The sequence below is a fragment of the Rattus rattus genome, chromosome 15 (genome assembly GCF_011064425.1).
Source record: "Rattus rattus isolate New Zealand chromosome 15, Rrattus_CSIRO_v1, whole genome shotgun sequence".
NCBI classification, from domain to species: Eukaryota; Metazoa; Chordata; class Mammalia; order Rodentia; family Muridae; genus Rattus; species Rattus rattus.
Genome location: NC_046168.1, coordinates 63,830,545 through 63,842,238, shown reverse-complemented (window position 1 = coordinate 63,842,238; position 11,694 = coordinate 63,830,545). Strand labels below are relative to the sequence as shown.

At 45.2% G+C, this 11,694-nt stretch overlaps 1 pseudogene; it reads left to right on the top strand.

Annotated features, from left to right (window-relative positions):
• Positions 1 to 1,971: 1,971 nt before the first annotated feature.
• LOC116884398 lies at positions 1,972 to 11,446 on the top strand (annotated as a pseudogene).
• The last annotated feature ends 248 nt before the right edge of the window (positions 11,447 to 11,694 follow it).

The window sequence follows — 11,694 nt, the reverse complement described above, 5'->3', positions numbered from 1 at the left end:
GCGGGGTTGGGGCGGAGTTGGAAGACTGCGGGGGGAGGGGCTGGCGGTGGTAGCAAATGAGAGCTTTGGAGGCGAGGTCAAGGCGGGGTAAAGCTGGTGCGAAGGGCAGTGTGGAGGCGGGCAGGAGGCGGGGCCTAAAGAGGATCGGCACAGGAGAGGCGGGTCTGAGGGAGGGACCGAAGAAGGAAAGCAGGAGGGGCCAAATAAGGAGAGCAAAGGTTCGAGGGCGGACCTTAAAGAGTTGACCCGAGGCTCTATGGAAAAGGACCATTTTTCATTCAGGACTAGAGACCACTGGTCTTGTTTGACATTTTAGCATTCACTCTCTGACTACTTACCGAGTAGTTAACTGATTGCTCACTGACGGGCATGAGGCAAGTTCTGCAAAGGCCAAGACATCTACTTATTTTCTCCTGGTGTTATTTGGGACAGGCTCGTAGCTCTGGCTGTCCTCAAACACTACTGTGAACTGAGGTTGTGTTAAAGATTCTTCAATGCTGAGTGACTGGTCAAAACTACCTGACCGTGAAGAGTTGGGGTGTTGCAAAACCAGAGCCAAATTGTCTCGGGCTGTGTTTAGTCCCTTTAATAACCCCAAGCATTATTCATCCTCGTGTCTAACCCAGCATCACAATGACTAAACTAAATCTAGTTGATATTTATAGAAAATTTCCACATGACTTGCATGTGTGAATGCCTGAATTCAATTCCCAGCACCACACAGACAAGGACAGAAAAAGAAATTTCCTGGGCACAATATTTTCAGGTTTATTTACCCAGACAACCATGAATCATAAGTAGTGAGACCCTACAATGTATACTTGCTAGCCATAACAGAACCAAACCAGAAATCGGGATCAGAGAAAGACCAACAGTGGGGCTGGGGTGATGACTCAGTGACAGGTTTCCATAAAGAAGGCTCATCGTAGTCGTTCCTTTGGGTCTAACCTTCCCTTCGACTTTTCGACTTTCTCTTCACTACTATACCCTTTTGCCCCAATCTCCCCTCCCACATTGCTCTGTCTGCACCACCACCTTCCCTCAAAGCCGTTTTTTGTCCAGTTTCATGGCTGCCTTTCTGGATTCCTAGCCTTAACCCTTGTTTACTTCCAAAATGTGCACATGTTTAACAGAGACTAGGGGCCACATATGAGGGAAAACGCACAGTATTTGTTTCTCTGAGTCTGGATTACCTTGATTACTGTTTGTCAGTTCCATCCGTTCTCCTGCAAGTTCCTTCCTTTCTTTCTTTTCCTTTTTTCCCCCTTTGTTTGTTTGTTACCAACAGCGTGCTTTTAAGCAACCCATGTGTCAAAAGGAAATTGAACGTTAGGAATCATTTTAATATAAATAAAAATAATAAAACATCTCATCTCAGAGGAAAAATTGTAGATGAAGCGAGAGCTGTAATTACATGGATTTTTTTTTTATTACACTTCCAGATTTATGTTAGATCAGTGTTCTCAGCTTCCGCTCTAGGCAAAGAAACTGAAGTGAGGCTCGGAGATGTGGCTCAGTCAAATGTATTTATAGTTTATAGAACGACCTGGGTTCGATTCCTCCGTGCCACACAAACTGGACATGATAGCACACACCCGTAATCTCAGCACTTAGGAGGGAGAAGCAACAAGGTCAGGATTTCAGGGTCATCCTCAGCTTTGTGAGGAGTTGCAAACCACCCTCACATACAGGAGATGCTGCCCCAAAGAAGTAAATGAGTAAAATTACAGCAGAAAGAAAAAAAGACACAAAGGCAGATCCACAGGGGCTGGAGAGATGGCTCCGTGGTTAAGAGCACTGACTGCTCTTCCAGAGGTCCTGAGCTCAAATCCCAGCAACCACATGGTGGCCCACAACCATCTGTAATGGGATCCGATGCCCTCTTCTGGTGTGTGTGAAGAAAGCAACGGTACACTCATATACATAAAATAAATAAATCTTTTTTAAAAATCATAAAGAAGAAGGGGTCAAATGGCGGGCAGACCCGCAGTTGCAGCATCAAGCGGGTGGCCGGATGGTTTTCGGATGTGGTATTATGATGCTACAGGATTCAGTAAACTGGAGTTAATGGGAGATGATACAGTACATGAAACTGAAGACGTAAAAGAAGCCATAAGAAGGCTTCCTGAGGACCTTCATAAGGACAATGTTTCAAACGAAGAGAGCCCTAGACCTGACTGTGAGGCATCAGATTTCACCTAAGGACCAGTGGACAAAATATGAGGAGGACGAACTCTACCTTGAACCCTATCAGAGAGAGGTTATTCAGGAAAGAAAGGAGAGAGAAGAGTGGTCTTATAGTGATCTTGTAGTTAAGATCTGTGGGTGCGCCTGGCCTCCCCATATCTTTATGAGGTTATTTCAACCCCAACCACAATTTAAGAATTATTTGCTGGGGTTGGGGATTTAGCTCAGTGGTAGAGCGCTTGCTTAGCAACTGCAAGGCCCTGGGTTCGGTCCCCACCCCCAAAAGAAGAAGAAGAAGAAGAAGAAGAAGAAGAAGAAGAAGAAGAAGAAGAAGAAGAAGAAGAAGAAGAAGAAGAAGAAGCAGCAGCAGCAGCAGCTCCATAGAACATGAGAGCTCATAGCCTTAATCTCACCATTGTAGAAGCAGTGGCAGTTGATCTCTGAGTTCCCAGTCAGCCTCGTCTGCATAACGAGTTTCTGAATAGTCAGGGCTGCACAGAAAAATCCTGTTTCACACCTCAAAAAAATGTATAGAATTGATGAATCTTTAATAAAAATAGTGAAAATGTCTACAACGGCAGGGTGGGCCACTCAGTGGCAGAACACCACCCATAACATGCTCACGCTTCTGGTCCCATCCCCAACATCACAGAAATTAATAAATATGATTGGAAATGAAAGTGGGTCACTACTACCAGCCTAAAGATGTATATGTTCTAAAAGAAAAAACAAAAACTCACCAGAATGATGGTAAAAGTACGGTTTTAAACAATCAAATACAAGAGAGATGAACAAGTCTGCTTTCTTTTCTTTTTAAAAAAAGGTTTATTTATTATATATAAGTACACTGTAGCTGTCCTCAGACACACCAGAAGAGGGCATCAGATCCCATTACAGATGGTTATGAGCCACCATGTGGTTATTGGGAATTGAACTCAGGACCTCTGGAAGGGCAGCCAGTGCTCTTAACCACTGAGCCATCTCTCCAGCCCAATATTTCTTTATTGTATGTGTATGAGTGTTTTACTTGCATGTTTGTTTGTGCATCACATGTGTGACAGAAGAGAGTGTTGGCTCCCCTGGAACTGGACCTCCAGATACCTCTGAGCTGCCAGGGAGTGCTGGGAACTGAACGGGAGCCTCTGCGAGATCCACAAGCGCTCCTAACCACTGAGACGTCTCTGCAGCCGAAAGAAATCAAAAGCATTTTAAGAAAGAAAATCCAGGATGTCTTAGTTGGGGTCTTATTGCTGTGAACAGACACCATGACCAATGTAAGTTTATAAAGGACAACATCTAATTGGGGCTGGCTTACAGGTTCAGAGGTTCAGTCCATTATCATCAAGGCAGGAGCATGGCAGCATCCAGGCAGGCATGGTGCAGGAGGAGCTGAGTTCTACGTCTTCACCCCAAGGAAGCCAGAAACAGACTGAGCATCCCCAGGCTGCTAGGAGGAGGGTCTCCAAGCCCACCCCCATAGTGACACACTTCCTCCAACAAGGCCACACCTTCTAGTAGTGCCACTCCCTGGGCCAAGCATATGCAAACCATCACACAGGACCAGGTGACTTTTGTGGTAAATTTTACCAAGCAATTAAAAAAGACATTAACTTTAAGCCGGGAGTGGTGGTACACACTTTTAATCCTAGCACTTGGTCTGAAGAAGCTAGTGAATTCTTGTGAGTTCAAGGCCAGTCTGGTCTACAGAGTGAGTTCCAGGACAGTCAGGGCTGTTACTCGGAGAAATCCTATGTGTGTATGTGGAGGGCTGGGGGTGGGAGGGGGTCATTAACTTTAATCTTTGACAAAGTGTCTAGAGAAGAGAAAGGGATTCTCTAACTCTTTGATTACTGGCACCAAAACCCAGAATACAAACAATGATCTTAGCCAACATATCTTACAGACAGCTATGCACGAGAAGCCTGAGCAAAATCCCCGAAAACTAAACACAGAGTTAGGCGCACTCTTACATATTTAAAATACACATCATGACCAAGTGAGATTTACTTAGAAATGGAAAGTTGGTGGGGGGAAAAAAAAAGCAAGCTGTTCTTCCAAAAGCTGAACATAGTCGCTGCGTGACAATATGGTGTCCGCAATCCCCACCCTACGCCAGGGCCTTGTCTTCGTTCGGGTTTTATGGCTGTGAAAAAACACCATGACTCCTGTGTTTCGTTGTCGCTGCTGTTGCTGTTGTTGTTGTTGTTGTTGCTGTTGCTGTTGTTGTTGTTGTTGTTGTTGTTGGGGTGCCTCTGCGTAGTTCTGGCTGTCCTAGAACTCACTCTGTAGACCAAGCTGGCCTCAAACTCAAGATCTGCCTGCCTCTGACGCCCAAGTTCTGGGATTAAAGGTGTGAGCCACCACTACCGGGTCAACTGCAACTCTTCTAAAGAAAAACACTTCACCGGGGCTGGTTTCAGAGGTTCAATCCATTATAATGAAAGAAGCATGGCGCCATGCAGGCTGACACGGTGTAGTGGTAAATATTAAACACAGGAACTCCACCTCACGTTAGCGCTGGCACCGGCGGGCTACCTGATGCCAGCGGTCTCACTCGGTCAGCCAGACTCGGCAGACTCTTTGGCTGGCCCAGAGCTCTCAAAATGTCTCCACCCGACTTGCTAAGTTCCCTTGGCAGGTTGCTTCTACACCAGCCCCATAGCCACAATTCCCAGTAACCTGGTAAAATCACAACTCTAGAAGCTGTAATTTATCAGTCAGATTTATATCAGTAAATTCTCACTCCACAAAACGTCCACACAATGAACTCAGAGCCAATTGATATTGATATAAGCTGCCCACCTAGATAAGACAAATTGTCCTGTAATAATCCGTCCCTTACAGGATTTTCATAGCTACCTGTGGCTAATTAAAGCCACACATGGATGGGTCATCCTTCTCCTCCACATTCTCTTCTTCTTTCCTCCTCTCTCTCCTCTCTCCAAAACTCTGCGCCCGCCTTACTTTTTCACTGTCCAGTCACAGGCCTTGCCTTATCTTGTGCCCGCCCTCACCTGCATACAGACATCAATCCACAATGTGGTGCTGGAGAAGGAGCTGAGAATTCTACGTCTTGATCCACAGGCAGCAGGAGGAGAGTGTGAGCCACGCTGGGAGTGGCTCAAGTATATACGACCTCAAAACCCACCTCCAGAGTGGCATATCCTCCAACAAGTCCATACCTCCTAATAGTGCTGTTCCCTATGGCCAAGCATTCAAAACCATGAATCTGTGGGAGTCACTTCTATTCAAACCACAACATACCTCTTATGGTTTATGTTGAATGTTAGCTGGACAGGATCTAGAATCGCCTGGGAGACAAACCTCTGGGCACATCTGTGAGGGCGCTTCTAAAGTGGTGTAATTGAGAAGGGAGGACCCTCCCTAAATGTAGGTGGCTTCATCCCACAGGTTGAAGGTCTTGTACCGTGTAGACTAGTTGCACCAGGAACCACTCCCTAGTTAAGAGCTCTTCTTGCTTCTACAGAAAATCTGAGTTCCCAACCCCCACACAATTGCTTAGAAAAACAATGCCCCCCCTTTTTTAAGATTTATTTATTTTATATATATGAGAACACTGTCGCTGTCTTCAGACACACCAGAAGAGTGCATCAGATCCCATTACAGATGGTTGTGAGCCACCATGTGGTTGCTGGGAATTGAACTCAGGTCCTCTGGAAGAGCAATCAGTACTCTTAACCACTAAGCCATCTCTCCAGCCCAGGTCAACAGTTCTTAATCTGCGGAGTGCAACCACTTTGGGGGGTGGGGGTGGGAAATGACCCTTTCACAGGGGTCACCTAAGTCCATCGGAAAACACACAGATTTATAAAAGTAGCAGAATTACAGTTAAAACAGAGCAGCAAAAATAATTTTATGGTGGGGGCGGGGGGCGTCACCACAACATGAGAAACTATGAGAGAGTCATAGTATTAGAAAGGTTGAGTCTGGCTTAGAACCTTCTATGACTGCACTTCCAGGAAATCAGTGCCATCTTCTGGCCTTCTTGGACACTGCAGGCACATGATGTACATACAGATTTTCACAGGGGCAAAACACTCAGACTGCTGGGCACGGTGGTGCACTCCTTCAACCCAAGAACTTTTAGACAAAGGCAGGTAGATCTCTGTGAGTTCAAGGCCAACCTGGTGTACAGACTGTGTTGTAGGGCAGCCAAGCCTACATAGTGAGACTCTCTCAAAAACAAAAACAAGGGGTTGGGGATTTAGCTCAGTGGTAGAGCGCTCACCTAGCAAGTGCTAAGCCCTGAGTTTGGTCCCCAGCTCCAAAAAAAAAGAAAAAAGAAAAAACAAAACAAAATCTCCACTCATATGTATAAAACAAAAACAAATAAAACTTGTAAGAAGAAAAGTAAGTCGAAAAGTGGGAAAAGGCAGACAAAAGGGTAAACATATTGGATGGCCCCACCTAAATGGAAGTTCTAGAATAGGCCACTTCTTAGAAATGCAATGTATTAGGTAAATGCATTAGAAGGGAGGCTGAGAGGGGGTGCTCAGTGACTACAGTTTCTGTTTGGAGGGGGAAAAAAGTTCCGAGAGTAGATGGTGAGCAGAATTGTGACATTAATTAGTTTTACATTTCGGTAAGTGGCCAAGATGGCAAATTCTATGTTGTTAGTGTTTTCCACAATGAAGGGGGTATCAGTTAGGAGCTGAAGGCGTGGCTCGGTGGTTAAGAGCACTTTCTATTCTTGCAGAGGACCTGAGTCCACAGGGTAGCTCCCGACCACCTGAGAAGCCAGTTCCAGGAGAGCTGATCCTCTTTTGCCTGCCTCCGGCTCCAGGAATGCATGCGGCACACAGATGTAAAAGTGCTCAAAGACAAAGTAAGCCGGGCGGTGGCGGTCCACACCTTTAACCCAGCACTCAGAAGACAGAGCAGGTGGGTAGATCTATGTCGTTTAGGTCAGCCTGGTCTACCTAGTGAGTTCTGAGGTAGCCAGGGCTACATAGAGAGACCCTAACTCAGGATAATGATAATAATTTTAAAAGATGATGACAATAGTGTAAAAAGAAAGCAAGCTGGGTGGCACTGTAGGAGCCTGGGGGTGGGTGGAGAATTCAAGGTTACTCTGGGCTGCAGAGTGAATCTGGTCTCAAAAACAAGCAAGGGCTGGTAAGATGAGTCAGCCTGTGAAAGTGCTTGCTGTGCAAGCCGGAGACCTAAATTTAATACCAAGAACCCACAGAAGGGTGAGGAGACAACCAACTCTGAAGGAGGGCAACACACAGAGATACAGACACACACATATACAGATAAAGATAGATACACACAAATACAGACACACACACAGATAAAGACAGACACACACAAATACAGACACACACAGATACAGACACACACACAGATACAGGCACACACAGATACAGACACACACACAGATACAGGCACACACAGATACAGGCACACACAGATACAGACACACACAAATACAGACACACACAGATAAAGACAGACACACACAAATACAGACACACACACAGAGATACAGACACACACAGAGATATACAGTCTCTCTCTCTCTCTCTCTCTCTCTCTCTCTCTCTCTCTCACTTTCTCTGACACACACACACACACTCTCCACATCAGAAGGGGGGCACTTTTCCCCCTGAATTGGCAAAGGCCCTAAGGGTAGAAACACGAACGCCTCAGAAGCCTACGGATGCTGCTCAGTGCCGCTATCTATCAGGGTCAGGCAGGTCAAAGGCATAACTAGAGCTGGGCGTGGCTGTGCACATTTATGGTCTTAGAAGAGGAGAGACTGAGACAGGAGGGTAGCAAGTTCAAGGACAGCCTGAGTTGCATAGCCAGCCCTCATCTCAAACTCTAGGTAGGCAGAGCTGGGCTTAGCAGCTCGTGTCTCTAACCCCAGCGTTTGGGAAGCAGAGGCTCACTGCAAGTGTGAAGCTAGCCTGGCCTACAGAATGAGGTCAGGGCCAGCCTGAGCTATCTCATAAAAAAGCAAGAAAAAAAAAGCCCTTTTAATTTCTCATCCTTCTTCCCTAAACAGACAGCTTTTCCATGCCTGAATTTATGTTTCGTATGTGCTTGCAAGCAAACACACTTTATTTTCCAGGGAGTTCTATTTATACACATGGCATTTTGCTTTATATACATTTTTGTTTGTTAATGACTTTGAGTATTTTCTTTGCCCCCCTCCCCCAGTACTGGGGATTAAAAACAGTGCTCATAGAACTGGACGTGTAAGCCACAGCCCAGGCCTCTCTCAGATTTTAGTCAGCTCCATTATATTCCACAACGGTTTGTAAGCTTCCCAATCGGCGTTGAACGTCTCTTTATTGCTCTCCACCTTGCTCTCTGAGGCTGGGTTGCTTGCTGAACTTGGAGCTCGCTATTTAAGCCAGTCTCACTGGCCAGCAGACCATCAGGAGCCTTTGGTCTCTTTCCACACTTCCCAGCCCGGGGTTACAGGCATTTGCCAACACACCCTGCATCTTACAAAGGTTCTAGCAATCTGAACTCAGATCCGCACGTTTGTGGAACAAGCAATTTACCCACTAGGAGCATGTAAACAACTCCCCAGGGGTTTCCAGTTCAGATGATAAAATGAACATGTCATTTTATCTATGCAAGCGAGCGAGCATCTGCAGCGTGTTTCTTCTGAGACAGGTTCACTATACAGGCCAGACTGCCTTAAACCTCACTGTATAGACCAGGCTTGCCTCTGCCTCCTGAGTGATGGGCTTACAGGACAGTGCTACACACAGTGTGTGCTCCACAGAGTACAGACTTGTTTGCTGGAGATGAGCCCAGAGCCTCACCGTAGTTAGACAGGCCCTGAACTATATCCCCAGCCTTAAAACACACACACACACACACACACACACACACACACACACACACACAGGTCCTGAGTTCAATTCCCAGCAACCACATGGTGGTTCACAACCATCTGTAATGGGATCCGATGCCCTCTTCTGGTGTGTCTGATACAGTGTACTTACAGATAAGTCTTTTAAAAAAAAACAACAAAAACCACACACATATACATGTATATACATATAAATATATACATTCACATATATACACATATATATTCATATATACTTTCTGCTTAGCTAGTTTATTTTTTATTTATTCTTGTATTTATTTATTTGTCTTTTTTCAAGACATGGTTTCTCTGTGTATTCCTTGCTGTCCTGGACCTAGCTGTGTAGACCAAACTAGCCTCGAACTCAGAGATCTGCCTGCCTCTTGGGACTGAAGGTGCGATGCCACTTCCACACTTGGCTCATTTTATTATTATTTTTTTTTTAATTTGAGACTAAATTGCTCGGTGTAACCTTGAATGTACTGTGTTAGTTTAAGCAGGCCCTGAATTTGTGATCCCCTTGCTTCTCATAGGACCTTGGGATTGCCTAACCGAGCAGTGCCGCATGTTTGTCCACTAGATGTCAGGAGAGAGCTACAAAGCTCTTCAAGACGCTCAAGCAGCTTAGCTGCATTAAAAAAAAAACCACAACAAACAAACAAACAAACAAAAACGTAAAATAAAGCAGGACTTGGTGGCAGAGACTGGCAGATCTCTGAGTTTGAGGCCAGCCTGGTCTACAGAGCAAGTTACTGGACAACCAGGACTTCACAGAGAAACCCTGTCTCAAGAATCTAAACCAGGGTTGGGGATTTAGCTCAGTGGTAGAGCGCTTGCCTAGCAAGCCCAAGGCCCTGGGTTCAGTCCTCAGCTCCGGAAAATAAAAAGAAACCAAACCAAAAAAAACCCTTAAAATAGGTTTACAAGATTGGCCTGCGGTTCTTTTGAAATTATCATTAAATGATTTTACTATTGCCCGTAGTTTATCTTTCGAGATCCTAGGATTTTTTCCACAAGACAAAGCTTGTGCAAGATCTGCCTCCAGATAACGTGTCTCAGGTAAAGTACTCTAAAAATGTCCACTTAACGATCACAGGACAATGAAAAAAATCAGGAGTTACAACAGTAGCCCTGAGGGTTAGCAACACAAGCTGTGTGAACAGTGCCAGCAGAGCATTTAGAATTCCTTGACCAGCCCTTTCTTCGGAGCAGTCAGTATTTCCTTGCAATGTTTCCTCAATAGTACAGTAAAATAAACCAGCAATGTCACAATGTCCCTAGATTTGGAGCTGGAGCACAGCTCAGAGACGGAGTGCTTTCCGAAAATGTACAAGACCCTGAGTTCAGTCCTCGGCAAAGCAAAAAGCCCGATGTGTCTTCTTGCCAGAGAATGGGTATATCAGACTCCTTGGTGATCACTACCTCACAGTATGATACTGCAATGCCAGAGGCACGGCGGAGAAAGGTTTGCAAGGAAACGGCTTCCCAGGTTCCCAGTGGAAAACTGTGTGCGGTAAACTATATATAATTGATGCGTGCATGACAGAAATAAGGAAGAAAACTTAGTAGGCCCTGGGAAAAGAAAGCATCCCAAAAAGAAAAGGATCACACTTAGGAAGCTGGGCTGTGGTATCACATTGCCTTTGATCCCCGCACTCGGGAGGCAGAGGCAGGCAGATCTCTAAATGTAAGTTCCAGGTCAGCTAAGGCTACACAGAGAGACCCTGTCTCAAAACAAACAAGCAAACAAATAAACAACAACAACAAAAAACCTGACAACAATAACAACAACAGCAACAGCAACAGCAACAGCAAAAAATAATAATAATAATAATAATAATATGATGCTTGGAAACCTTTGCAAAATAAGGCTCAAGATAGATATGATTATGTCTGGATTCCAGTAATTCCTTTTAAATTTATTTATTTATTGCCTTATGTGTTATACGTGTTTTGCCTAAATGTATCTACACACACCATATGCGCACAGTGCCTGTGGAGGTCAGAAGAGGGCATCAGATACCCCTCAGACTGGAGTTAGAGACGGTTGTTAGCCCCCATGGGGGTGCTGGGAACCGAACCCAGATCTCTGCGAGCACATAGTGCTCTTACCCACTGAACCTTCTCTCTAGCTCCTCCAGTGATTTCTTTTCCAGTGCTGGCATTTAAACCCAGGGCCTAGGCAAGTTATACCACAGGCTACATCCTCAGCCCCTTCCAGCGTATTCTGTCAGGAAGAGCTCAGTAAACCTCCATAGGGCAAGGCACTCTGTGGTGCTGGTGCGCTGTTTGCTCTGACAACACAACAGAGCAGTAAGGCTCTACAAACAGAGTCTTTACTGCTGTTGACTTAGTTGGTGATACACCCGAACCTGTGTCTTCTTGTAGTTCTGGGGAAATGAATGAAACAAATATCTGTGGGAAACAGGCAGGGAGCAACTCCAAACGTGTGTTGTCATTGTCATTGTTGTTTTAATTCCTCCACTTCTGGGGAGCTGTTTTTTTTCTAAGTTAAAAACAAAACAAAACAAAAAAAAAAAACAACTACCTAAGTATAGCACTTCTCAAATACTGCGCTCATTTTTAGGAACAGAGTCTTTAATTTAAAAAAAGAAGAAGAGGAAGAAGGAGGGGGAGGACAAGGAGGAGGAGAA